The sequence below is a fragment of the Kogia breviceps genome, chromosome 5 (genome assembly GCF_026419965.1).
Source record: "Kogia breviceps isolate mKogBre1 chromosome 5, mKogBre1 haplotype 1, whole genome shotgun sequence".
NCBI classification, from domain to species: Eukaryota; Metazoa; Chordata; class Mammalia; order Artiodactyla; family Physeteridae; genus Kogia; species Kogia breviceps.
In genome coordinates this window covers 103,336,275-103,360,824 of record NC_081314.1, presented here as the reverse complement: position 1 = coordinate 103,360,824, position 24,550 = coordinate 103,336,275, and the positions used below count along the sequence as shown (strand labels likewise).

The window sequence follows — 24,550 nt, the reverse complement described above, 5'->3', positions numbered from 1 at the left end:
TTCTAGGTCCAGTTACAAGGGTTGTTCATTTCATAGACTTCCTTCAGTGGATTTAGCCTCATTCTCAAAACACAACATACTATTTCTGAAGAGGGTCTAGAGATGAAAAATTATACCTATTAAGGCAAATAATTAATGTCATGAAACATCATGAGTAACATTCGAATAACTGTTCTAACATCAAATTTCTGTTTATGACAAAGAACTTAAAATTTTCATCTCATATATCACTAATCCTCCTTCATACCCTGGGCACATGGGAGTCTATGACTCCCAGGTGTATCCAATTGAGAATAAGCTTAGTTACAAAGAAAGCAATTGAGGCTTTGAAGTCTAGAGGCAGACAGATGGAAATATGAAAATATAAAAACTATGTCCAGTGTAACCTTAACACATATGGCAGCTAATATTACTATTATCCAAATGCCACTTTTGGGTATTTTCTTAATGGATTTCTTTAAAATACTTTTTCATAGTTGTGGACCTTTTAAAACCAATGGTTCTTAAAGGGAGGAGGGGACTTTTGCCTGCTGCCCCCCACCCCCGTTTGGCTAAGTGTAGGGACATTTTCATAGCTCAGGGAGAAGGGTGCTACTGGCATCTGGTGGGCAGAGGCCAGATAAGCTGCTTAACATCCTACAATGCACAGGAAAGATTCTCACAAGAAAGAATTATCTGGCCAAGATGTCAACAGTACCCAGTTCAACAAATCCTGCTCTTGGCCGTCATTTTTCCTTCTCTTGGAGTCTGGTAACACCCCCTCCCCGCAAACCCCCTCTCCACACACACAAAGACCTCAGGACCTAACCTGAGACCAGGCTAGGTGTTCTATATGGTGGTCTGATGTGGAGAGTATACGTGCTTTGCAAGCTCACCAGCTGTGGCTCCCCTTCTTGTTAGCCTGAGCTAGTTGCTTAACCCTTTGAAATTCCTTTCTTAAAAAAAAGAGGAAAAAAAATCTACACAATATGAATCATATCTAACCTCATAAGGTTGTGGTGAACACTGAATCAAGTTTTATATATGCATTTATATAGCTATACATATTATATAGTTATATATCAATATTTTCAGTAAAAGTTATTTCCCTTATTCTTTTCAGCCCTACCCATCCATCTCCCTGTCCCTCCCTCCCCCCTGTCGGTGTCCCTCATCCCCTAGAGTTCTCAGGTTCTCTGAGGGTTCTCATCCCTCAGGTTCTCTCTTTTCAAATGCCTTAAGCCCTTTGGTGGCAAAAATCAAGCCCCGGCTAGGAAGTGAGTCACCACTCAGCAGCTAAAGGAGTTTGTTTTTCTTTCTCTGAATGTATTTCTTAAGAATTTCAGCCTGATCCTTCAGCCTCTTGTTGGTTGAATCCTCTCTTAATGTTTAAGACACACAAAGAGAGAGCTGTGGCACCAAGACGTTTTCCAATTGCTAGGAATTAGAGTTTTTGAAATACCGAAAATAACCAGAGGGCAGAGAGCCCTGAAATCCTGTTACATAACCAGATGTTGGAGGACCGGGCTGGTTTTGAGGTTCCTTTCTCCAAAAGCCAATCTCCGCTGATCCTTTCCAACCTTTGCTGGATTTACCTTAATGCTGCAGAGAAGTCTCCAGAGGGGCCTCTGGATGCTGCTCACTAGGCAGCACCAGGACAACTCGCTTGTCAAAAAAGCACAGCCAGGAGTGTTGAGTGAAGGGCCGGGTTTTACCAGCAGGCGGTGGGAGACAGAGGCTTCGGGGGCGCAGCGGCCGGCGGGGGAGACCTCTGCCCCGCGCCCCGCCTGCTCCGAGTCCCCCAGCGCCTGGGATGTGCTACTGCGACGGCCAGCTTCCCCGCCTTTCCCTCGCCTATGAACTCTTCAGTAGCCCTGAACCGTTATTTATCTTTTCAGATTCACAGAAAACACCTTTTGTTATCACGATCACCCACGACTCCCCCACCACCACCATCATCAAAAATGTCATACAAAATGGAAAATAATCCATTTCCCCTTTCCTTCTATATCTTGCTTGTTTGACTGTCTCTGTCTCCTATTCATTTTCTCCCCAGCCTGTCTGTGGGCTACATCCCTTTGTCTATATCTATTTCCCTTCGTCCTCTCTCTCTGTCTCTCTGTGTGTCTCTATCTCCCTCTCTCTCTCTCTTTCTCTTTCTCCCTCCCTCTCCCGTTTCCACTGCTTCCTCCACTCCTGCACCCCCCTCTCTCCCTCCCTCCCCATCTCTCCTCCCTCTTTCGGGCTCCTTGCTCTGCCCTCCCCGCCCCTCCCCAGAGAAGAGCGTCCAGCTCCTCCCGGGGCTGCCCGCCCGCCGCTCCTTCTCTGCCCACCTACTGTGACGAGCAGCTCCTCCCACCTGCCCATAAAAGCCAAGTGCATGTTACCAGCAGCGGATCAGAGCACTTTCCCGGTCCTCTCCTGTGGGAGCCCCCAGCCTCTCTTCTGCATCTTACGTGCTCAAGGTAAGATAACACTTCTGCAGGCATCTGACCTACTAGGGGTTGCTTCGGGGGGGAATAAATTTCCTCTGGTCAACATGCTTACTATTTGGGTAGAGCTGATTCTTATGGATTCCAGATCAGCTGCTCCTTTAAACCAGCAACTGGTTTGAAAACAAACTTCTGTTTGAACGGTAGAATAAAAGTTCATTTGGGGCAGAAACAGCAGCATAAATATTGCAAAAACGTTTTCTCCTTCTAAATCACTTTTCCCCTTTTGCCGGCTGTTGAGGAGGTTAAAGTGTATCTGTTGGAGTGCTTTCCTGACCGTTCTTCATTGTAAATATTTCACATATCAGTGGGGCAAGGAAAACTTTGTCCCATTGTCAAAAATGTACTTTAAAAGAACACAATGAGTTTCCTAAAAATAGCACAGTCAAAGGTCTGCTAACAATTTTGCGATGTTTTCCAAACCCCCAAGACAGCTTCTGTGAGTCCTTTAAAAAAATATCTTTCCAGGTTTAAGTGCTTTGGAAAAAATGATGCGAACGGGTGCCCTTTGCACAGAGACGGTAATCAGGTGGCTGGTAGATAGGAAAGAACAAATCCAAACTGACAAGCTGGGGCACAATGTGAGAGCGCATAGCTATCTTTTCAAGACGTCCTAAAATGAGAATTGTGTTGGGATAAGAAAGTGTATAAAAGAACTTAATGAATTTCTGTACACACACCTGAACATAAAGCGTTTCAATGTGTTTCACAGTCAGAGAAGAATACAGGCCAGATTATCCAATACTTCTGTTTACACCAGAGGGTTGTAAAGAACGATTAGCTAAGAAGCCTTTGGAAGTTTGATCCCTGCTTGTCACCCTCTTTTCCCTCATCTAGTAAAACTTGACCTGAGTGGCACCCGATTCTTGCAGAGATATCAAGTCTTTAAGCTACTCTCATTTTTAAAGACTTCAGTCTTTACCTTCTGATTTCTGAAGTCTGAGAATGAGTGTTGTGCACCTGTGAAAGGAAAAATGTCTTCCGCAGCTACTTCTGGAAAACCAGACACTTGGTCCATGAAGTCTGCCATCAGAATCTGCGGGCTGTGTGGGATGAAACTCTTTCATGTGGGAGAAAAACCCTCTTCAAATATTTCCTCTGGGGAATTGAAAAAGACTGCTTAGAGACAGCAAACCAAAGCTGGCAGTCAGGAAACCAAACCACTATTTCAGCCCTCAAGGTTCTTAAATTAAGAGAGGAAAAGTTTTACTTTTTTTTTTTTTTTTTTTTGGTTTGCTTATATTGTTTCACTTGAAAGGGGAAAACTCCAAAGATGTAAAAACTTCTTCACTATTAAAGAAAATAGAATCATTAGAAGTCTAACTGAGGGTCTTCCAAACCTTTCCTCCTTATTGTTTGCATATCAAAAGAAATAATAAAGGTACTTTAAATGCCTATTTGGCACAGAGAGGATTCAATGCTATTATTCAAATGAAAGAGTTAGATGTAAAACTTTCTGTCATGTGAAATTTTGCTTCATTGGAAAAAAATTATTGCTAGGAGTGCGGTTTCCTTTAAGAAAATGATATAAAATTACTATTGGCCATGATAATATGTGACCTGAGCATATTAAAGTACCTTTTATCTTGAGCCACAGTGCAGACTGCTTGCTTCATATTTGCAGTAAATGGGTAATCAACCATGACAAGAGCACAGGTATGGGACCAGGCCAAACCAAGTGTGTGGTATGTCCAAGCTAATTCCTCTTTTATGTTAGTGCCGGACTCACACCCATCATCACAAGGGTGAAAATACACTGCTTCATTCACCAGATCCTCTTGAGGAAAGTTATCTTTTCTGGGAGGAAAAAAAAAGTGCTGCTAGTGTAAAAGAGCTCCCTGTTATTCCTAAATTTGGGGATGAAAAGTGTTCTCCCACGGTTTGCTTCTGCTTTTCCTGGCAGTTAATCCACTCTACCGGCTATGAACCATTTAACCGTAACTGCCTTCCCCATGTGCCATCACGTTCAACATCCTAAATAACTGGGTGAGATCATTCTAGCCTGCTTATGATCTAACTTTCCCAGGGGTCTTTACCAGACCCTCAGAGTGATGCTTTCTCCACACTTTCCTTCTTAAGTTTATAGAAAAATCAGTGGTGGGGTTTCATGGAGTTACCCCAATGTCTCTCCCTTTGCACAGGATGTGGAGGCATGAGTCTCATCTATGCCATTATATAGCTGCCCCTGGATTGGGTTCATGGTGATACCTACCCAGTACCATTCCAGCAGGCTTTGAACGACCCTTTTAATGTTTCTCATAAAACAAAAGATAAGCAGCTGCCTGTTTCACTAGAGACATGGGGAGAGTGCTCTGTTGATTCTGAGGGCCTGCTACACTTAGGGAGACACACATTTTAGATCTTCTGCTATTCCCCAAATTATAAAACAATATTCTTTCAATGATCAGAAAGTATATCCCACCTTAATTCCACTTGTGAAACAAAAATCAAGGAGGGGAGGGTGGGGATGAGCCGGGAATTGAGAGAGAAACTGGGCAGAGTCACTCCTAGGAAGCACCCCAGAAGAGAAAGATCAGAATCTCTGTTACAAATGCAGCTGCTTTTTGCTCTCATTTATGTGGAATATGGGGAGACACTGAAGAGCAAAAATCCATATCTGCTCTTGTTTTTTATTCTTAAATCAGTGAGAGTATTTCCAGTAATAAGTTAAGATCCATCTCTACTATGCCCTTCTCTAACAGAAGAGAACAGCTCAGTTCTAAAGACCAAAATGATTTCAGGTCTGCCCTACATTAAAACCCATAGAACTTTGCCAGTTATCATTTTAAAAGCTACATTATGAATATAAAAACCTCAGAACATATTTTTAACTAATGGATGGTTCACATCAACAAATCCACCCCTAACTCTCCCAAAGGGCCCAATGTTCAGTAACTACTCACCAGTTAGAAGTTACAGGCAGCAGTCCACTCCTTCCTATCCATGGTCTTCCATGGATATGGCAACTTGTAGCGCTATTGAGATGCAGCCGCATTTCCCAACCTCTGGTCGTCCAAGTAACCCTCTGAAAATCAGGTCTTTCTTCAGGCCTTGGCTTTCTTCTATTCCACCAGGCCCCCATAAACATACATATGCATAATTCAAAGAAGGTATAGATCTTCAGACTAGAGTGCACTCTTCTGAGAGTTTCATTGTTCTAGCTGTTGAGTGAAAAGAAAAAAAAAAAAAAAGAGAGACAGAGTGAGGGGGGGGAAGTTAAGAAGAATGAATGCCCTATGGAATTTAGAGAATCTTTCATTTTAACATTGTGTAAAAAGAACCCCTTACTACCCAAAGCATCTAGAAATTTAAATTGAAAAAAAAAAAAAGGCCAGTTTACAGGTTGTTACAAAATGCTAAGGATATAATGAAAAAGATCTTCCAATGACCTGGCCGTCATTGACATCAGTTTATGCCCCACAGTACTAAATTAGAGCTCTGCTAGACTTCCCCTTTGCAGAGACCCAAGGAGTAAAAACTGGGAAAGAATATTAACCAAATTTCAGCACCAAGAGAGAAGCCACTAATTAGACATTCCACTATCGCTTTGGTAACTACTTTTGCTGTTTAAGGAAGGAGGTTCTTTACAGTCTATCCTCAAGCAAATGGATTTGCAGCAAGAGGGCTAAAGAGAGTCACACACAAGGTCGGAATGTCTATGATCTGGGGGCCCTGTGAACACAAATCCACAAAGCCGTTGAAACTGCATGGAATCAGACTGAAGTGACTGAAACAAAAATGTTCCCAAGAACTGATCATAGAGTAATCAGCTAAAATAATAATGAATTCTAACTTCTCAATGTAACAAAAAGCAAAAGCACCTCAGGACACCCATAGCTGACTATGTAAAATATTAAAACACACAGATGGTCCACTTTCAATCTCCTCTATTAATTTTGGGCTCACTTCTATTGCCCTTCCTGGAAAACAAAAGCTGTCCTTCTCTCCTTCAGCATAGGGTTTGCAGATGTGGCCATGCCCCTCTGTGGTACCTCCTTTTTTTCTTTCAGTGGAAGAAATCTCTTTTTAATTCTTATAGATCAAGTTCCTGGAGTACCACTCATAGTTGTGTCATTTCTCATTATCAAAAGTCTCATACTTCTCTTAAACAGGATGTGAATTTTCACTCTAACAAATAAAAAGGCTTTACATTTTTCTAAACCATAATTCATATACCTAGAAGAGAGGTAATTTAAACTTGCTACATGCCTCCAAACTGAAATGAAGTTTCTAAGCACTCTACTTATCTAGGCCCTATTCTAACTTCTTGGAGTTTAAAAATTTATTTAAGGAATCACACAGTATAAATGCTGGAAGGATCCTCAGAGCTAATTTTAACTAAAGTTAATTTTACAGATGAGAAATGTCAGAGAAGCTGATATCTTGACTAAGATCACCCAGATGTGGGTAGGAGAAGCAGGGCTGGAGTTCATATAGCCAAACTCTCTGATCAGCACTCTATCTTGAATAACTATAATGTGTCTTCCCCACATAGTGTGTATCTAAGATGTTTCTAACTACGCCGAGAATTCTGTTGGAACATAAAATATAGGTTTCTCAGAAACCATAACCTGGTAGAGGTTTGGGGCTGCAACTATACCTCTACAGAATGTCTGGAAACATTGATACAATCCCTTGTGAAGAGTGAAATCACTGTCACCATCACAGGGACCTTGTGTGTTTTTCTTCATTCCAGGGTCTGATACATAATAGCTCCTTGGTAAATCTGTGTTGAGTGGGTGAATGAATGAAAAAAAAAACCAAAAAGCCTAAGTATAAATTATCCATATTTCTTAACTCCTTCCCTAAAAATCCTTATGAGTCTATAGGGACTTACAGAGACTCAAATCTCAAGTATATCAAATTTAAAATTCCCTTGTGCTTTAGGAAATGTAGGAGAGTTCATTTAGCCTTATCAATGGCTAAGCCATTTCCCTGCCTGCAGTGCTTTCACTAGTCCTTACATTTGCCCGAGTTCTAGAAATAGTACTATTTTTTGCTGCAGGCTTAAGATCGAGTTCCAATTTCTACGTGGCAGAGCAAATGTATTATTTTTATGTGATGATTTACAGCATAATCTTCCTCCTCTCCTACCACACTGACAGTGTGTTGCCAATATAACCACCTAGCATCCCCCCCAGTCTTTAATGAGAGAAAGGGCAAGATATGCATAACGGACCATCAGAGGAAACTTTGAGGGACATACTGGTTGAGGGGTGTAGGCATGAGAAGTGTTATGACACAGGGGAGGGGTCATCAAGGGGTCAAGAGAGGATAGTGCAGCTAAGAGGGTCCATTCCTCTGAAACAGAAGAGGGAGAAACTCTGGAGAGTTTTGAGGTGCTGGAAAAGAGATTTTTAATATGATCATCTGAGCTAAGACCTACTCAAATGTTTGGGAGGTGAAATCTTATTTGGGTCAGGCTTCTTTCGGTGTAACACCATTCAAGGACTGCCTCACATTGGTGAAAGCTTTATATGCTTTACATCTATTAAAACTCTTCTTAACCCTTAACTGGACTTCCAGTTAAGAAAGAAAAGAGACCTCATTGTAGACCTGACTCTGACCCAGAGTACCTACTCCATGGATGTTGTGTCATAAAATGTTCTCTGCTAAGATAGCAACACAATTTTTAGGAATACATAAAGTTACCCCAATGTGGAAAATGATAAATGTAGAAAAGAATATTCTTGTATCTGTTCTAGAAAGAATTTACCCTGTGGACAGATGTTACCCCAGATGCTTGTCCACTTTCCTGTAAAGCATGCCTGACAATTGCATATCTTTGAAACAGTCACTGTGTTTCTGAAATTGATTTATTGTGTGTTAAAATTTACATGGTCTATGACTAAGCATCATTGTGAAAACATACTTTTAAGTAAGTCTTTCTTGAAGATTGTCTTTCTTAAGCTCTCTTGATGTGTTTACATCTCAAGATATTTAGCCATTGGCATCATTTGATGTGCTGAGATTAAAGACGACTAGTCACTTCATATACTACTTTTTCAACTCTAACTGAACAGGCCTGGGTGTGGGTGTCAGCTGTTGGCTTCTCCAGGAAATAAAATGTATCAGCCTGTTGGGGAGCTTCTCCAGTCCTCTCTGTTAGCTAGATAGATAAAACAAAAATTCTGGGCCATCATTAAGGTTTCATGTATTAGGGCAACTATGGCTTATTTATGCAGATATTTCACTACCCAGCAGCGGAGTGGCTAAGCCACAGCTGTCCTCAGTTCAACAGGAGGACAGCAAACCTTCAGAGCTGGTTGAAGGGCATTGTCCAGGACAGCTGGGAGATGTTTTGTCAGCTCTCATCTCATTTAGTGTGTCCCTCTATCATGCCATGTGCATGCTAAAGATAAATCCAAATTTGGCTCATAAATTCAAAGTGATGGCTGCACATTATTATATTTCTTTAAAGATCTGTACTTAACAATCGTCCTGTCTTAAAGTGCAAAGGTCATGGTGTTCATCAGTGCTACAAATGCAAACAAGTGGCCTCTTGTTAAAGGGCAGACACAAGATAATGCCAAGGACTACATGAAGGGAGACGCTAGGTGGGGCTAAGAATTTGTGGCTGAGGCGGCCAAGACTGTTGAGATTGGAACAATGAGGAAAGAAAAGGGATCTGCAGTAAAAATATGCTATTGGAGTCACAACCCCTAGTCTAACATCTTGTCTAGTTCCCCATCTAGCTCCCAGTTGATTCCAGTCCCCTGCTGTTCAAATGAGTGGGGAGGGAGGTTATGACCAGACCAGTAGAGGGAACCAGGGGGTTGAGTGTCTCAGAATAGAAAACTGACTTGTTCCCAGAGGGAGCCTTTAGATTTGCATTTTTCTGATAAAAGGCAGAACAAGATGTCCTTTTCAACCAGTGGCTAAAATGTACCACAGGAGTGTATCACATTGTTGATTTTCTTAAAAAAAAAAAAAAAAAAAAAATCCCAATGTAAGCCTCTACAAATAAATCACCTGCATTTCAGCAATGCCAGAAATGTCCAGGCTTGTAGAAGTTTAGTTAAAAGAAAACCAAGGCAATCTTAGGAAACGTTCCTTCCAAGGCCACCACCAGCCAAGACTAAATGCTCAGTTCAGTAATAAATAAACCACAGCAGCTGGGAGTCAGTGAGAGACAAGTGCAGAGAGAGCAGAGAGCCGAGAAGATCTCATGGGTTCCAAAGGGAAGCCCCAGTGTCCTGCCAGGACCAGCCACTGGTCACCAGGACAGGGGAAGGGAAATGCAAGAAAGATGGAGGCAGAAATGGGCCAAACGGGCTTCTCCAATCGAGATGGCCCAGAACCTGCACTCCAGGATCCTGGTCTCTCCAGGAGTAGCCAGAGCGTTGCCTAGACCAAAGTGAATACCCTAAAGTTGAACGTTTCCATTGCGCAGCGGTGTGGGGATGGCCTGTTAAGACTTGAGACAATTGTGTAATTCAGAACCCTCTGGAGGATAGAGATCAATTAGGACCATTAAAAAAAATCCTTGGCACCCCAGGGAAGGGCTGCTTGCTTTGTAAAAATTATGACATTCACAGCAAAACAGAGCAGTCCTCTCTCTAAAACTATTACTGATCTCAGTAGAAATGAAGCTTTGAAGTTCGTATGCGTGTGGCCTGAGAATCCCCTGTTTCAGAAAATCTTCAGTGTTTTAATTCCCAGAACACCTTGACTCATTCTGGGGCGCTGATCATCTGTGTGCCTTAATTTATTTATCTTAAATAGAAGAACCATTCTCAAATAACCACTCTCTTTACCATTTAGAGACACTAGAGGTCTTGCCAAGTATTTTACAGAATGGTGCCGCTTAAGCATACATACATAGTAAATGGATTGTACTCACGATACCTGGAGATGGCTCTTGGTATTTATTTAGAACCAGGTCGAAAGGGAATACAATTCCAAATAAGCACGCAACTTGCCAAGATGTACCAAGTGCATTTTTATTTCTTAGGGTACCAAGAACAATTCTGCCTGTCTCAAGGGGCCAGATAAGGTCAAGGGTAAGTAGAAAAAGGAAAAGAAACAATAATTAAACTATGACTTAAAGAGTCTCAAGAGGCCTATACATTCACGTATCCATATTTGACACCAGTCAACAGATAATTCCTCATACAGAAAAAAAGGTTTTGTGATTTAAAAATTCTATTTTAGGGCTTCCCTGGTGGCGCAGTGGTCGGGGGTCCGCCTGCTGATGCAGGGGACACGGGATCGTGCCCCGGTTCGGGAAGATCCCACGTGCCGCGGGGCGGCTGGGCCCGTGAGCCATGGCCGCTGAGCCTGCGCGTCCGGAGCCTGTGCTCCGCAACGGGAGAGGCCACGGCAGTGAGAGGCCCGTGTACCGCAAAAAAAAAAAAAAAAAAATTCTATTTTAACTGGAGAAAGATATTTTTATTTATTTTTATTTATTTATTTTGCGGTACGCGGGCCTATCACTGTTGTGGCCTCTCCTGTCGCGGAGCACAGGCTCCGGACGCGCAGGCTCAGCGGCCATGGCTCACGGGCCCAGCCGCTGCGCGGCATGTGGGATCTTCCCGGACCGGGGCACGAACCCGTGTCCCCTGCATCGGCAGGCGGACTCTCAACCACTGCGCCACCAGGGAAGCCCGAGAAAGATATTTTTAATAATGACTGTTACATTGTATAAAATGCCACTTCTTCAACATTCTCCAAAGTGTGTTTCAAAAACAGTAATACCTAGGATATTAAAGCGTTTATGCAGAAAAAGTTTCTGTGGTCAAATAAATTTTAGAAATATTCAATGAAATAATATGACCAATTTTATTCACTGCCAATATTTCACAAAGAGCTTAATATGCTCTGTATATTTTCATTCTTCAAAAAAGTTACAGTAAATAGTGTGCCCTCAACTTGTTTGGTGACAAATCTTTCCAACTTGAGAGCATCTTCCTGGTGTTCTATGGTACAGCTTGGGAACAGCTTAGGAATCACTGTCCTACTTCATTATTTCAAGATCTACTGGGACATCGTATTTTCAGCATTGCTGGTTAATATGTAATACACATGGAGTGTCAGTATATATTACATGCTATGTCAAACCATAAAATAAGAAACAATCCCAGTGTGATTTCCAAACCCAACTGAAAAGGGAACAAAAGAAACAGATGACTATGTCTTGGTCCCATGGCTCAGTTCTTTATAATAATAACCAGAGAAATGTCAGAATAATTTGTTCGTTACATACAATAGGTGAGAGAGAAAAAGGGGGGTGGGGAATGATAGGAAGAAAGAAAAATAAAGGAAGGAAGGAAGGGAGGGAGGAAAGGAGGGAGGGAGAATATTGGATAGATTGAAATGACCCCTTCCTTCCCTCATCTTTCCCAATGTCTGGATATTGTTACAAGAAATGGCCAACAAGGAGCAATAAGTCAGTAAACAAGAAGCCCAGATGATTTCATGAATTAGCTCAACGATCTCTGAGCTGATAATTCCGTTTCATCATAACCACCACTAATTAACCAAGATCATTAACCAAACATCTTTCTTGAGCATTTACTTTTTCACCATCAATAGGGAGCTAATTCCTGGAATAGGAACACACTGATATTCTAGTATATCTTGCTACATCGGAGATTATTGCTTTACCTATGACACTCAGACCTCCTGCCCCCATCAAACTGACTATTTCTCTTAGGGCCCTACTCTGGGACTTCTCTTTTCCCTTTACAAAGATAATGCCTGGAGGCCAGTATCCCAAAGGCAGTGCAGTATAGCACCCTCTGCTTTAAGAAAATAAGGAGCCCACAGTCACCCAAGGGAGAAATTCAAACTCATCATTACTAGTTATAGTAATAGATACTATCTAGTAATGTACTGCTCTCATTATCTCTGTTCCTTACATCAACCTTACAAGGGTGGAATTACATTCCCAATTTAAAGATGAGAAAAATGGAGCCTGTATTTGGTCAAGCAACTTGCCCAGGGTCACACAGCTGGAAGTGGCAGAGCCAGGACTCCCATCCGGGTCATGCTCCAAAGCTCATAGTTTTCCTGCTTCTTCATGGTGCCTCTCATGAGGTCTTGTCATATCGTAATAGGAAGAAAAAATATTGACTCCCTCTTGTCATTACCTCTGACTCATAAAGAAAGTGAGAGAATTCCAGTCTGTGGCTCTGTTCCTAGACACTGCCAACCGGCTCAGCTTTTTGTTTAATACTGTGATTTTAATCTTTTTTTAAAAATTTTTTCCTAAAAGCATGCTGCCATTTCAGAGCCAAAGAAGTAAGGGCTGTGTGACTAGAAAAATAAACAAAAAAAGCTATCAATTCTCCCTGGGGTGATTTATAAGGGCTAAGGTTTCTCCATAAATTCTCCCCAAGTGAGCCCAAGTTGCCTGGCATGAGTCTGGGAAAAAGAGTGACAAGCTAGCATGTCATTCCTCAGGCAGGAGAAATTCCCATGATTATACGAGAAACAGACTAGAATAAAGGCACTACGGCGTGTTAAACAAACTTGAATCCAGCTCCCCATATCATTCTCCGCGGTGTTACTCTTACTATATTCCATACCCAGGTGATGAGAGTGAAGACAACTTAACTGAGGTCCCAAGCCACGTGAGTCACCTAGACAAAAGTCTGTGTTGTCTACACCGGCTGCTTAACCTGTCTGAGCTTGTACAGGTGTCCCCCACTTTCTGAAAGTTCACTTTATTCCACTTCGCTTTTACGAAAGACCTACATTAGTTCCTGTTTTCGCGAATGAAACCCAAAGAGGGTTTTCACTTTTATGGAAAAAAGCGAAAAGCAAAAATAGCATCCAGCAGCCCTTTTGCAGCACCGCCAAGCTCCTTCCTCAGGAACTACACTCAGCATCAAGCCGCCATGGCTTTGAACTGTGTCGGGGAGCACCTGTGCTTCATCTGGATTTATATTTTGCATCCATTAACAAGATGTGTCCCAAGGTACTTGCTTCTTCACTTTACGCCATTTTGCCTTACGAAAGGTTTCATAGGAATGCTCTGATTTCGGAGAGCAGGGGAAGCTTGTATATAGAAAATAATATACTTCGAGCCCCTCCTTTGTGCTGTGCCAAAGACAAAAGAGGAAACAAGGTCTAGCTCTTTCCACGTGGTCACATTCTGACGTACTTCTTTGCTTTTGTACTTGATCTTCCCTCTCTGTCTGGAGCATTCCCCATTTGATCTACTGAATTTATTTGTAGTCCTCCTCCAAAATTCAGATCAGAAATCTCTCCCTCTGGAAAGACCTGCCTATACCTGTCCTGTCTTGTCTGCATGTGAACCTCCCCAGGCACCCTAGTACTCTGTGCACAGCCGTGTCCCAGCCATGTCCGCGCTGTAATGGCATTGGCTAATTTTTTGTATGAGACAGTGAGCTCCTTGCAGGATTCATGTCTTATTTATCTCGGCGCCTACAATGCTTAGCACACAATAGGAGCTTAATGAATGTTAAAAGAAAAAAGGGATGCAGGAACAAAATGCAGTGATGGTAAATGAGAAGGCTCTAAATATGCTTTTCTCTATCCCCATAAATTTTTCCAAGAGATACATTCTCATGCACCCTGCTGTGCACGCACGCACACATGGTGTTACTAGGCTCAACTCTGTAGCTAACCGTGAAGGACAGGGTGAACTCCCATTGGTAGGCTAGTATTAACTATAAGCCATCTGTGTACCAAATTACATGAGGAAACATTATTTTCTGGGTGGTGCCACTGTCCCAGGACTGTCAGTACCCTACTGAAAACCATTCAGTGGCATCAGGAAACAGAACTAACACCTCAGCTTGCCAGCCAGTCCATGCCTCTCTCACCCCAATCCAGCTTTCCATCTTCATCCCTCCCCAGCCTACACCAGGAATTTGACCTAAGCCAGATGGACTATTCTTCCCCTAAACATTCTTTTCTCTTTTCTCTACTGAATATCCCCTACTGTCCTTTACGCTTGTCAAAATATCCATAAATTCAAGGTCCTATTAAAGTCTTCCTAAACATTGCTACCTGCATTGATCTTCCCCTATTCTCAACTGACAAGCAGTTATTATAAATGTCACCTATGTGTTGCCTATACCCTGTATTGAAGAAATCGGGGCTGTCTACTAGAACTTTCTGCAATAATGGAAATGTGTTATATCTAGGGTAGCCACCAGCCATATATGGCAACCAAGCACTTGACATGTGGCTAGTGCAACTGAGGTACTGACTTTTTATTTTACGTTTTTGTAACCTCTTTAAATTTAAAATTAAACAGCCACGTGTGGCTAGTGGCTACTGTACTGGACAACACAGAATATTTAACTTTTCATGTGCTATGTCTTGTATCCTCGATGAGCATACAAACTATTGAAAAAAATTGAATAAGATGCTTTTTTTGTATCCCCAGGGAATGCCATGACCACAGTAATATTCATTAAATGTTGTGTTCAATGCTTTACTGGCTACTGGGTCTATCTCTAATAGCTATAGTCTCTTAAAGAAGTCCTCTCCCCTACATATATAATTTTTAATAAAGTAGCACAGATTGTATTTGCTTTTTTTTTTTAATGGTTTAAACTCACTTAGAATGGCACTATATCACTACCTGGATCCTTTAGCACTCTACAAACGAAATGAGATGAAGAATGACTTGAACTGAGTCTCTGAAAAAGAAAGTTCAATTATTCATTACTATCTCATTTTTTTCCCCTTTGGGGAGAAACTTGTTTTAAATGTTTTCTAAACATGTTTCAGATCTGCTGAGACATAGAATTGCTTCAATGTTCAATATGACCTTTTCTACAGAAAAAGACTGTCTCTGGGGACCTGAAACAAGCTCAGCCACCAGATTTTTGCTTTACTCTCCCCCTGAAGCCCCATCACTTTCTGAAGGAAGGTGGTTCTCCATGATAGATTTTCCCAGAGTATTCTTGTCTCTATGTCTAGTGAACAACCTGAGCCTCTTTTTAAAAGGCTAAACCTCTACCAGTAGGTCAGTGGAGGTCACAGGTCTTTGGAATTTGAATGATGTGCCCCTGGCACTTGCTGGCTTACCAACGGCCCTTCAGGAATCATCAGGCCAACAGACCAACCACCCAATAAAATCCCATGCCTGGCAAAGCCAAGAGTGATCAAACAGTCTGGCTGAGATTAGATTCTGACTTATTAATAAGCTTTCAGAAGATAAACCAGAATGTGTCTCTAGCAGCAACAGTTTACAGGAGATGTTTAATGATTTTGGAGGTCGGCCACAACACATGCCTTCCTTCTGACTCAGTAAAGAGCGGTACAAGGGCAGAAGAGATGCACGAAGCCAGGACAATCGGCTGTATCTTTTCCATTCACAGCTAAGTTTATTTGGAGTGACTGGAAAAACCTTCAATGAAAACTTTTTTTCTTTAACATCTTTATTGGAGTATAATTGCTTTATAATAGTGTGTTAGTTCCTGCTGTATAACAAACTGAATCAGCTATACATATACATACATTCCCATATCTCCTCCCTCTTGCGTCTCCCTCCCAACCTCCACAACCCACCCCTCTAGGTGGACACAAAGCACTGAGCTGATCTCCCTGTGCTACGCAGCTGCTTCCCACTAGCTAGCTGTTTTACATTTGGTAGTGTACATATGTCCATGCCATTCTCTCACTTCGTCCCAGTTTAGCCTTTCCCCTCCCAGTGTCCTCAAGTCCATTCTCTATGTCTCTGTCTTTATTCCTCTCCTGCCCCTGAGTTCTTCAGATCCATTTTTTCTTTCTTTTTTTTAGATTCCTTATATATGTGTTAGCATATGGTATCTGTTTTTCTCTTTCTGACTTACTTCACTCTGTATGACACTCTCTAGGTCCATCCACCATGCTACAAATAACTGTTTCGTTTCTTTTTAGGGCTCAGTAATATTCCATTGTATATATGTGCCACAACTTCTTTATCCATTCATCTGTCGATGGACACTTAGGTTTCTTCCATGTCCTGACTATTGTAAATAGAGCTGCAATGAACATTGTGGTACATGACTCTTTTTGAATTATGGTTTTCTCAGGGTATATGCCCAGTAGTGGGATTGCCGGGTCATATGGTATTTCTATTTTTAGTTTTTTAAGGAACCTCCATACTGTTCTCCATAGTGGCTGTATCAATTTACATTCCCACCAACAGTGTAAGAGGGTTCCCTTTTCTCCACACCCTCTCCAGCATTTACTGTTTCTAGATTTTTTGATGATGGCCATTCTGACAGGTGTGAGGTGTTACCTCATTGTAGTTTTGATTTTCATTTCTCTTATGATTAGTGATGTTGAGCATCCTTTTATGTGTTTATTGGCAATCTGTATATCTTCTTTGGAGAAATGCCTATTTATTGGTCTTCTGCCCATTTTTGGATTGGGTTGTTTGTTTTCTTGATATTGAGCTGCATGAGCTGTTGTATATTTTGGATATTAATCCTTTGTCAGTTGCTTCATTTGCAAATATTTTCTTCCATTCTAAGGGTTGTCTTATTTTCATCTTATTTATGGTCTTCTTTACTGGGCAAAAAATTTTAACTTTCATTAGGTCCCATTTGTTTATTTTTGTTTATATTTCCATTTCTTTAGGAGGTGGGTCTAAAAGGATCTTGCTGTGATTTATGTCATGGAGTGTTCTTCTATGTTCTCCTGTAAGAGTTTTATAGTGTCTAGCCTTATATTTAGGTCTTTAATCCATTTGGAGTTTATTTTTGTGTATGGTGTTAGGGAGTGTTCTAATTTCATTCCTTTACATGTAGCTGTCCAGTTTTCCCAGCTTCACTTATTGAAGAGGCTGTCTTTTCTCCACTGTATATTCTTGCCTCCTTTACCAAAGATAAGGTGACCATATGTGTGTGGGTTTATCTCTGTGCTTTCTATCCTGTTCCATTGATCTATATTTCTGTTTTTGTGCCAGCACCATACTTTCTTGATTACTGTAGCTTTGTAGTATAGTCTGAAGTCTGGGAGCCTGATTCCTCCAGCTCTGTTTTTCTTTCTCAAGATTGCTTTGGCTATTCGGGGTCTTTTGTATTTCCATACCAATTGTGAAAATTTTTGTTCTAGCTCTGTGAAAAATGCCATTTGTAGTTTCATAGGGATTGCATTGAATCTGTAGATTGCTTTGGGTAGTAGAGTCATTTTCACAATGTTGATTCTTACAATCCAAGAACATGGTATGTCTCTCCATCTGTTTGTATCATCTTTAATTTCTTTCATCAGTGTCTTATAGTTTTCTGCATACAGGTCTTTTGTCTCCTTAGGTAGGTTTATTCCTAGGTATTTTATTCTTTTTGTTGCAATGGTAAATGGGAGTGTTTCCTTAATTTCTCTTTCAGATATTTCATCATTAGTTTATAGGAATGCAAGAGATTTCTATGCAATAATTTTGTATGTTGCTACTTTACCAGATTCATTGATTAACTCTAGTAGTTTTCTGGAAGCACCTTTAGGGTTCTCTATGTATAGTATCATGTCATCTGCAAACAGTGACAGCTTTACTTCTTCTTTTCTGATTTGAATTCTTTTTATTTCTTTTTCTTCTCTGATTGCTGTGGTTAAAGCTTCCAAAACTATGTTGAATAATAGTTGTGAGAGTCGGCAACCTTGTCTCGTTCCTGATCTTAGTGGAAATGGTTTCAGTTTTTCACCACTGAGAATGATGTTGGCTGTGGGTTTGTCATATATGGCCTTTATTATGTAGAGGTAAGTTCCCTCTGTGTCTACTTTCTGGAGAATGTTTATCATAAATGGGTGCTGAATTTTGTCAGAAGCTTTCTCTGTATCTATTGAGATGATCATATGCTTTTTCTCCTTCAACTTGTTAATATGGTTTATCACATCGATTGATTTGCATATATTGAAGAATCCTTGCATTCCTGGGATAATCCCCACTTGATCATGTCGTATGATGTGTTTAATGTGCTGTTGGATTCTGTTTGCTAGTATTTTTGTTGAGGATTATTTTTCTATGTTTAACAGTGATATTGGCCTGTAGTTTTCTTTTTTTGTGGCATCTTTGCTTTTGGTATCAGGGTGATGGTGGCCTTGTAGAATGAGTTTGGTAATTTTTTCCCTCTGCTATATATTGGAAGAGTTTGAGAAGGATAGGTGTTAGCTCTTCTCTAAATGTTTGATAGAATTCGCCTGCAAAGCCATCTGGTCCTGGGCTTTTGTTTGTTGGAATATTTTTAATCACAGTTTCAATTTCAGTGCTTGTGATTTGCCTGTTTATATTTTCTATTTCTTCCTGGTTCAGTCTTAGAAGGTTGTGCTTTTCTAAGAACATGTACATTTCTTACAGGTTGTCTATTTTATTGGCATTGAGTTGCTTGTAGTAATCTCTCATGATCCTTTGTATTTCTGCAGTGTTAGTTGTTACTTCCCCTTTTTCATTTCTATATCTATTGACTTGAGTCTTCTCCCTTTTTCTCTTGATGAGTCTGGCTAATGGTTTATCAATTTTGTTTATCTTCTCAAAGTACTACCTTTCAGTTTTATTGATCTTTGATATCATTTCCTTCATTTCTTTTTCATTTATTTCTGATCTGATGTTTATGATTTCTTTCCTTCTGCTAACTTTGGGGTTTTTCTGTTCTTCTTTCTCTAAGTGCTTTTGATGTAAGGTTAGGTGTTTATTTGAGATATTTGTTGTTTCTTGAGGTAGGATTGCATTGCTATAAACTTCCTTCTTAGAACTGCTTTTGCTACATTCCCATAGATTTTGGTCATCATGTTTTCATTGTCATTTGTTTCTAGGTATTAATTGATTTCCTCTTTGATTTCTTCAGTGATCACTTGGTTATTTAGTAGTGGATTATTTAGCCTCCATGTGTTTGTATTTTTTTACAGATTTTTTTCCTGTAATTGGCATCTAGTCTCGTCGCGTTGTGGTCAGAAAACATACTTGATACAATTTCAATTTTCTTAAATTTATCAAGGCTTGATTTGTGACCCAAGATATGGTCTATCCTGGAGAATGTTCCATGAGCACTTGAAAAGAAAGTGTAATCTGCTGTCTCTGGATGGAATGTCCTATAAATATCAATTAAGTCCATCTTGTGTAATGTATCATTTAAAGCTTGTGTTTCCTTATTTATTTTCATTTTGGATGATTTGTCCATTGGTGAAAGTGGGGTGTTAAAGACCCCTACTATGACTGTGTTGCTCTCGATTTCCCCTTTTATGTCTGTTAGCATTTGCCTTATGTATTGAGGTACTGCTGTGTTGGGTGCATAAATATTTACAATTGTTATATCTTCTTCTTGGATTGATCACTTGATCATTATGTAGTGTCCTTCTTGGTCTCTTGTAATAGTCTTTATTATAAAGTCTATTTTGTCTGATATGAGAATTGCTACTCCAGCTTTCTTTTGATATCTATTTGAATGGAATATCTTTTTCCATCCCCTCATTTTCTGTCTGTTTGTGTCCCTAGGTCTGAAGTGGCTCTCTTGTAGACAGCATATATATGGGTCTTGTTTTTGTATCCATTCAGCCAGTCTATGTCTTTTGTTTGGAGCATTTAATCCATTTACATTTAAGGTAATTATCTATATATATGTTCCTATTACCATTTTCTTAATTGTTTTGGGTTTGCTCTTGTAAATCTTTTCTTTCTCTTGTGTTTCCTGCCTAGAGAAGTTCCTTTAGCATTTGTTGTAAAGCTGGTTTGGTGGTGCTGAATTCTCTTAGCTTTTGCTTATTTGTAAAGGTTTTAATTTCTCCATCAAATCTGAATGAGATCCTTGTTGGGTAGAGTAATCTTGGTTGTAGGTTTTTCCCTTTCATCACTTTAAATATGTCCTGCCACTCCCTTCTGGCTTGCAGAGTTTCTGCTGAATGATCAGCTGTTAACCTTATGGGGATTCCTTTGTATGTTAATTGTTGCTTTTCTCTTGCTGCTTTTAATATTTTACTTTGTATTTAATTTTTGATAGTGTGATTAATATATTTCTTGGCATGTTTCTCCTTGGATTTATACTGTATGGGACTCTCTGTGCTTCCTGGACTTGATTGACTATTTCCTTTCTTATATTAGGGAACTTTTCAACTATAATATCTTCAAATATTTTCTCAGTCCCTTTTTTTTTTCTCTTTTTCTTCTGGGACCCCTATAATTCAAATGTTGGTGCATTTAATGCTGTCCCAGAGGTCTCTGAGATTGTCCTAAATTCTTTTCATTCTTTTTTCTTTATTCTGCTCTGTGGTAGTTAGTTCCACTATTTTACCTTCCAGGTCACTTATCCATTCTTTTGCCTCAGTTATTCTGCTATTGATTCCTTCTAGAGAATTTTTAATTTCATTTATTATGCTGCTCATCATTGTTTGTTTGCTCTTTAGGTCTTTTAGGTCCTTGTTAAATGTTTCTTGTATTTTCTCCATTTTATTTCCAAGATTTTGGATCATCTTTACTATCATTACTCCGAATTCTTTTTCAGGTAGACTGCCTATTTCCTCTTCATTTGTTTGGTCTGCTGGGTTTTCACCTTGCTCCTTCCTCTGCTGTGTATTTCTCTGCCTTCTCATTTTGCTTAACTTACTGTGTTTGGGATCTCCGTTTCTCAGACTGCAGGTTTGCAGTTCCCATTGTTTTTGATGTCTGCTCCCAATGGGTAATGTTGGTTCAGTGGGTTATGTAGGCTTCCTGGTGGAGGGGACTGGTACCTGTGTTCTGGTGGATGAGGCTGGATCTTGTCTTTCTGGTAGGCAGGACCTCGTCCAGTTGTGTATTTTGGGGTGTCTGTGACCCTATTATGATTCTAGGCAGCCTCTCTGCTAATGGGTGGGTTTGTGTTCCTGTCTTGCTAGTTGTTTGGCATAGGGGGTCCAGCACTCTAGCTTGCTGGTCATTGAGTGGAGCTTGGTCTTACCGTTGAGATGGAGATGTCTGGGTGAGCTTTCGCCATTTAATATTTGTGTGGCTGGGAGGTCTCTGGTGGATCAATGTCCTGAACTCAGCTCTCCCACCTCAGAGGCTCAGGCCTGACACCCAGCCAGAGCACCAAGACCCTGTCAGCCAGATGGCTCAGAAGAAAAGGGAGAAAAAGAAAGAAAGAAAGTAAGTAAATAAATAAAATTTTAACATAAAGTTATTAAAATAGAAAATAATTATTAAAAATTTTAAAAATGAAAAAGTAATTTAAAAAAGAAAGAGAAAGATAAAAGAGAGCAGCCAAACCCAAAAACAAATCCCCTAATGATAACAAGTGCTAAAAACTATGCTAAAAAATAACAAACAAAAAAAACAAAACACGGACAGTCAGAACCCTAGGACAAATGGCAAAAGTAAAGCTATATAGACAAAATCACTCAAAGAAGCATACACACACACACTCACAAAAAAAGAAAAAGGTAAAAAAGAAAAGAAAATATATATATATAAAATGGGAAGAGAGCAACCAAATCAATAAACAAATCTACCAATGATAATAAGCTCTAAATACTAAACTAAGATAAACATAAAACCAGAAACAAATTAGATGCGAAAAGCAAACACCAAATCTATAGTTGTTCCTAAAGTCCACCACCTCAATTTTGGGATGATTCATTGTCTATTCAGGTATTCCACAGATGCAGGGTACATCAAGTTGATTGTGGAGATTTAATCCACTGCTCCTGAGGCTGCTGGGAGAAATTTCCCTTTCTTGTCTTTGTTCGCACATCTCTTGGGGTTCCGCTTTGGATTTGGCTCTGCCTCTGTGTTTAGGTCGCCTGAGGGTGTCTTTTCTTTGCTCAGACCAAATGGCATTAAAGGAGCAGCTGATTCAGAGGCTCTAGCTCACTCAGGCCGTGTGGAGGGAGGGGTATGGATGCGGGCGAGCCTGCAGCGGCAGAGGCCAGCATGACACTGCACCAGCCTGAGGCACGCTGTGCATTCTCCCAGGGAAGTTGTCCCTGGATCCCGGGACCCTGGCAGTGGCAGGCTGCACAGGCTCCTGGGAGGGGAGGTGTGGATAGTGACCTGTGCTTGCACACAGGCTTCTTGGTGACTGCAGCAGCAGCCTTAGTGTTTCATGCCCGTCTCTGGTGTCCGCGCTGATAGCCACAGCTCACACCCATCCCTGGAGGTTGTTTAGGTGGTGCTCTGAATCCGCTCTCTTCGCACACCCCAAAACCATGGTTTCTTGCCTCTTAGGCAGGTCCAGACATTTTCCTGGACACACTCCCAGCTAGCCATGGCGCACTAGCCCCCTTCAGCCTCTGTTCACAGAGCCAACCCCAGTCCTCTCCCTGGGATCCGACCTCCGAAGCCTGAGCCTCAGCTCCCAGCACCCACCCACCCCGGCGGGTCAGCAAACAAGCCTCTCAGGCTGGTGAGTGCTGGTCAGCATGGATCCCCTGTGTGGGACTCTCTCTGCTTTGCCCTCCGCACCCCTGTTGCTGCACTCTCCTCCGTGGCTCCGAAGCTGCCCCCCTCCGCCACCCCCATCTCTGCCAGTGAAGGGGCTTCCTAGTGTGTGGAAACCTTTCCTCCTTCACAGCTCCCTCCCAGAGGTGCAGGTCCTATCCCTATTCTTTTGTCTCTGTTTTTCCTTTTTTCTTTTGCCCTACCCAGGTACGTAGGGAGTTTCTTGCCTTTTGGGAGGTCTGAAGTCTTCTGCCAGCATTCAGTAGGTGTTCTGTACGAGTTGTTCCACATGTAGATGTAGTTTTGATGTATTTGTGGGGAGGAAGGTGATCTCCACGTCTCACTGCTCTGCCACCTTGAAGGTGCCCCCCCAACCTTTTTTAAAATAATAAAATAAAAGAATTTACCCTGCAATCATCAGCCAGAAAGTGTCAGAAATAATTATGGGTGTGTATTTTCCTCTGTTTTGTAAAATATTTACAAATTGTAGGATAAGCAAGCCTTACAGTATGGTAAAGATAGCAATAACATTTCAATTGTAAATTTTTTAATATTTAGCCATAAAAGAATCACCATGTGTTTAAATCACATTTGAATATATATAAATAAAATTCTCATCTGCAGACAGGAGCCAGTGGCTAAAGAAAGAATCCATGACTCCTTTGTAACAGAGCAAGAACTCTGGAGAGGTTTAGTATCTTAGTTTTATAAACTAGAATTCATTATCACCACATGAGCAAGAGAGTGTTAGTGAGTATCTTAATTTGGGGCCTTTTAAACATGAAGATAGTGATATGATAATAATAATTAACCTTTGTAGAGAAATTTACAGTTTATGACATATATTCTATATACTTTCCTTTATTTGAATTAGAGATTTTTATCTGTATTTTACACACGAGGCTGTGGAGACTTAGAAAGATTAAGTAAATTTCACATCATTTAGATACTAAGTATTGGAGCTGGAGTATGAGCCTGAAGTCCTCTTCTTTCTACTAACCTAGGCTGAGATTTAACAGTGTCACATCCAGGAATGGTCCTGGCAGCATAAATGAGAAACTGCAGCAAAGGAAAGCAAAATGATCTTTAAGGGTTACTTATCAGATTCAGTGAAAGAGAATGTGCTTTTCAAGAAGTTAGAACCCAAACTCCCAACAATGATAGCAGTTAATGTGTATTGAAGGTTTACTCTGTGCCAGTCAGAATGCTGAAAGCTTTTTTTCTTATGTATTATTGTATTTGATCCTGATCACTTTCCTGTGAGACAGGAAATGATGTGAGAGAGGTTAAATAACTTCCTCAAAGTCACATCGCTAGAAGTAAAGTTAACCAGAATATGAAACCAGTAGATCAGATTCCTGAGCTCTCCTCTTTAACTGCTACATCATTGACATTTTGTGACATCAGTGACACTCAAAACACCCTATTAATAGTCTGGGGACAAACAGATTTGCAGTGGGAGAAGGACCAGCAACATAAGAAATGCCATTAATAATCAGCAGGAATAGTTTTGTAGGTTGTTTTCTGTACAGCTTATGTTTTAAAGAACACCCAATTCACTCTAAACCCACCTGTAATTTGTAAAGGGTATTTTTAAATCCCCCTTTTAATGCATGTCATTTACAGGAGAAAAAAATGAAACATCTTAAATCATCAATGAGAAGCCACTGTCATAAATAAAAGCACTAGATTTTGCATAAGAAGTCACGGGTCATGTACTGCCTCTGCCACCTAGCAACACCGACCCCCTGGGTGAGACAGTGGGTCTCAT

The 24,550-nt window shown here is 40.7% G+C and overlaps 2 protein-coding genes across 5 annotated transcripts in view; one reads left to right on the top strand and one right to left on the bottom strand.

Annotated features, from left to right (window-relative positions):
- DCBLD2 (discoidin, CUB and LCCL domain containing 2) overlaps positions 1-24,550 on the bottom strand; it is an 856,719-nt gene that overhangs the window by 757,059 nt on the left and 75,110 nt on the right. Inside the window, exon 3 of the mRNA XM_067034824.1 lies at positions 5,375-5,632. The gene's annotated coding sequence lies outside the window, so the exon portion shown is untranslated. The remainder of the gene's footprint in view (positions 1-5,374; positions 5,633-24,550) is intronic.
- COL8A1 (collagen type VIII alpha 1 chain) overlaps positions 2,255-24,550 on the top strand; it is a 157,604-nt gene continuing 135,308 nt past the window's right edge. For 3 of the 4 annotated variants that reach the window (XM_059064849.2, XM_067034826.1, XM_059064851.2), the window contains exon 1: positions 2,255-2,444. The gene's annotated coding sequence lies outside the window, so the exon portion shown is untranslated. The remainder of the gene's footprint in view (positions 2,445-24,550) is intronic. The other variant, XM_067034825.1, reaches the window with a different exon arrangement.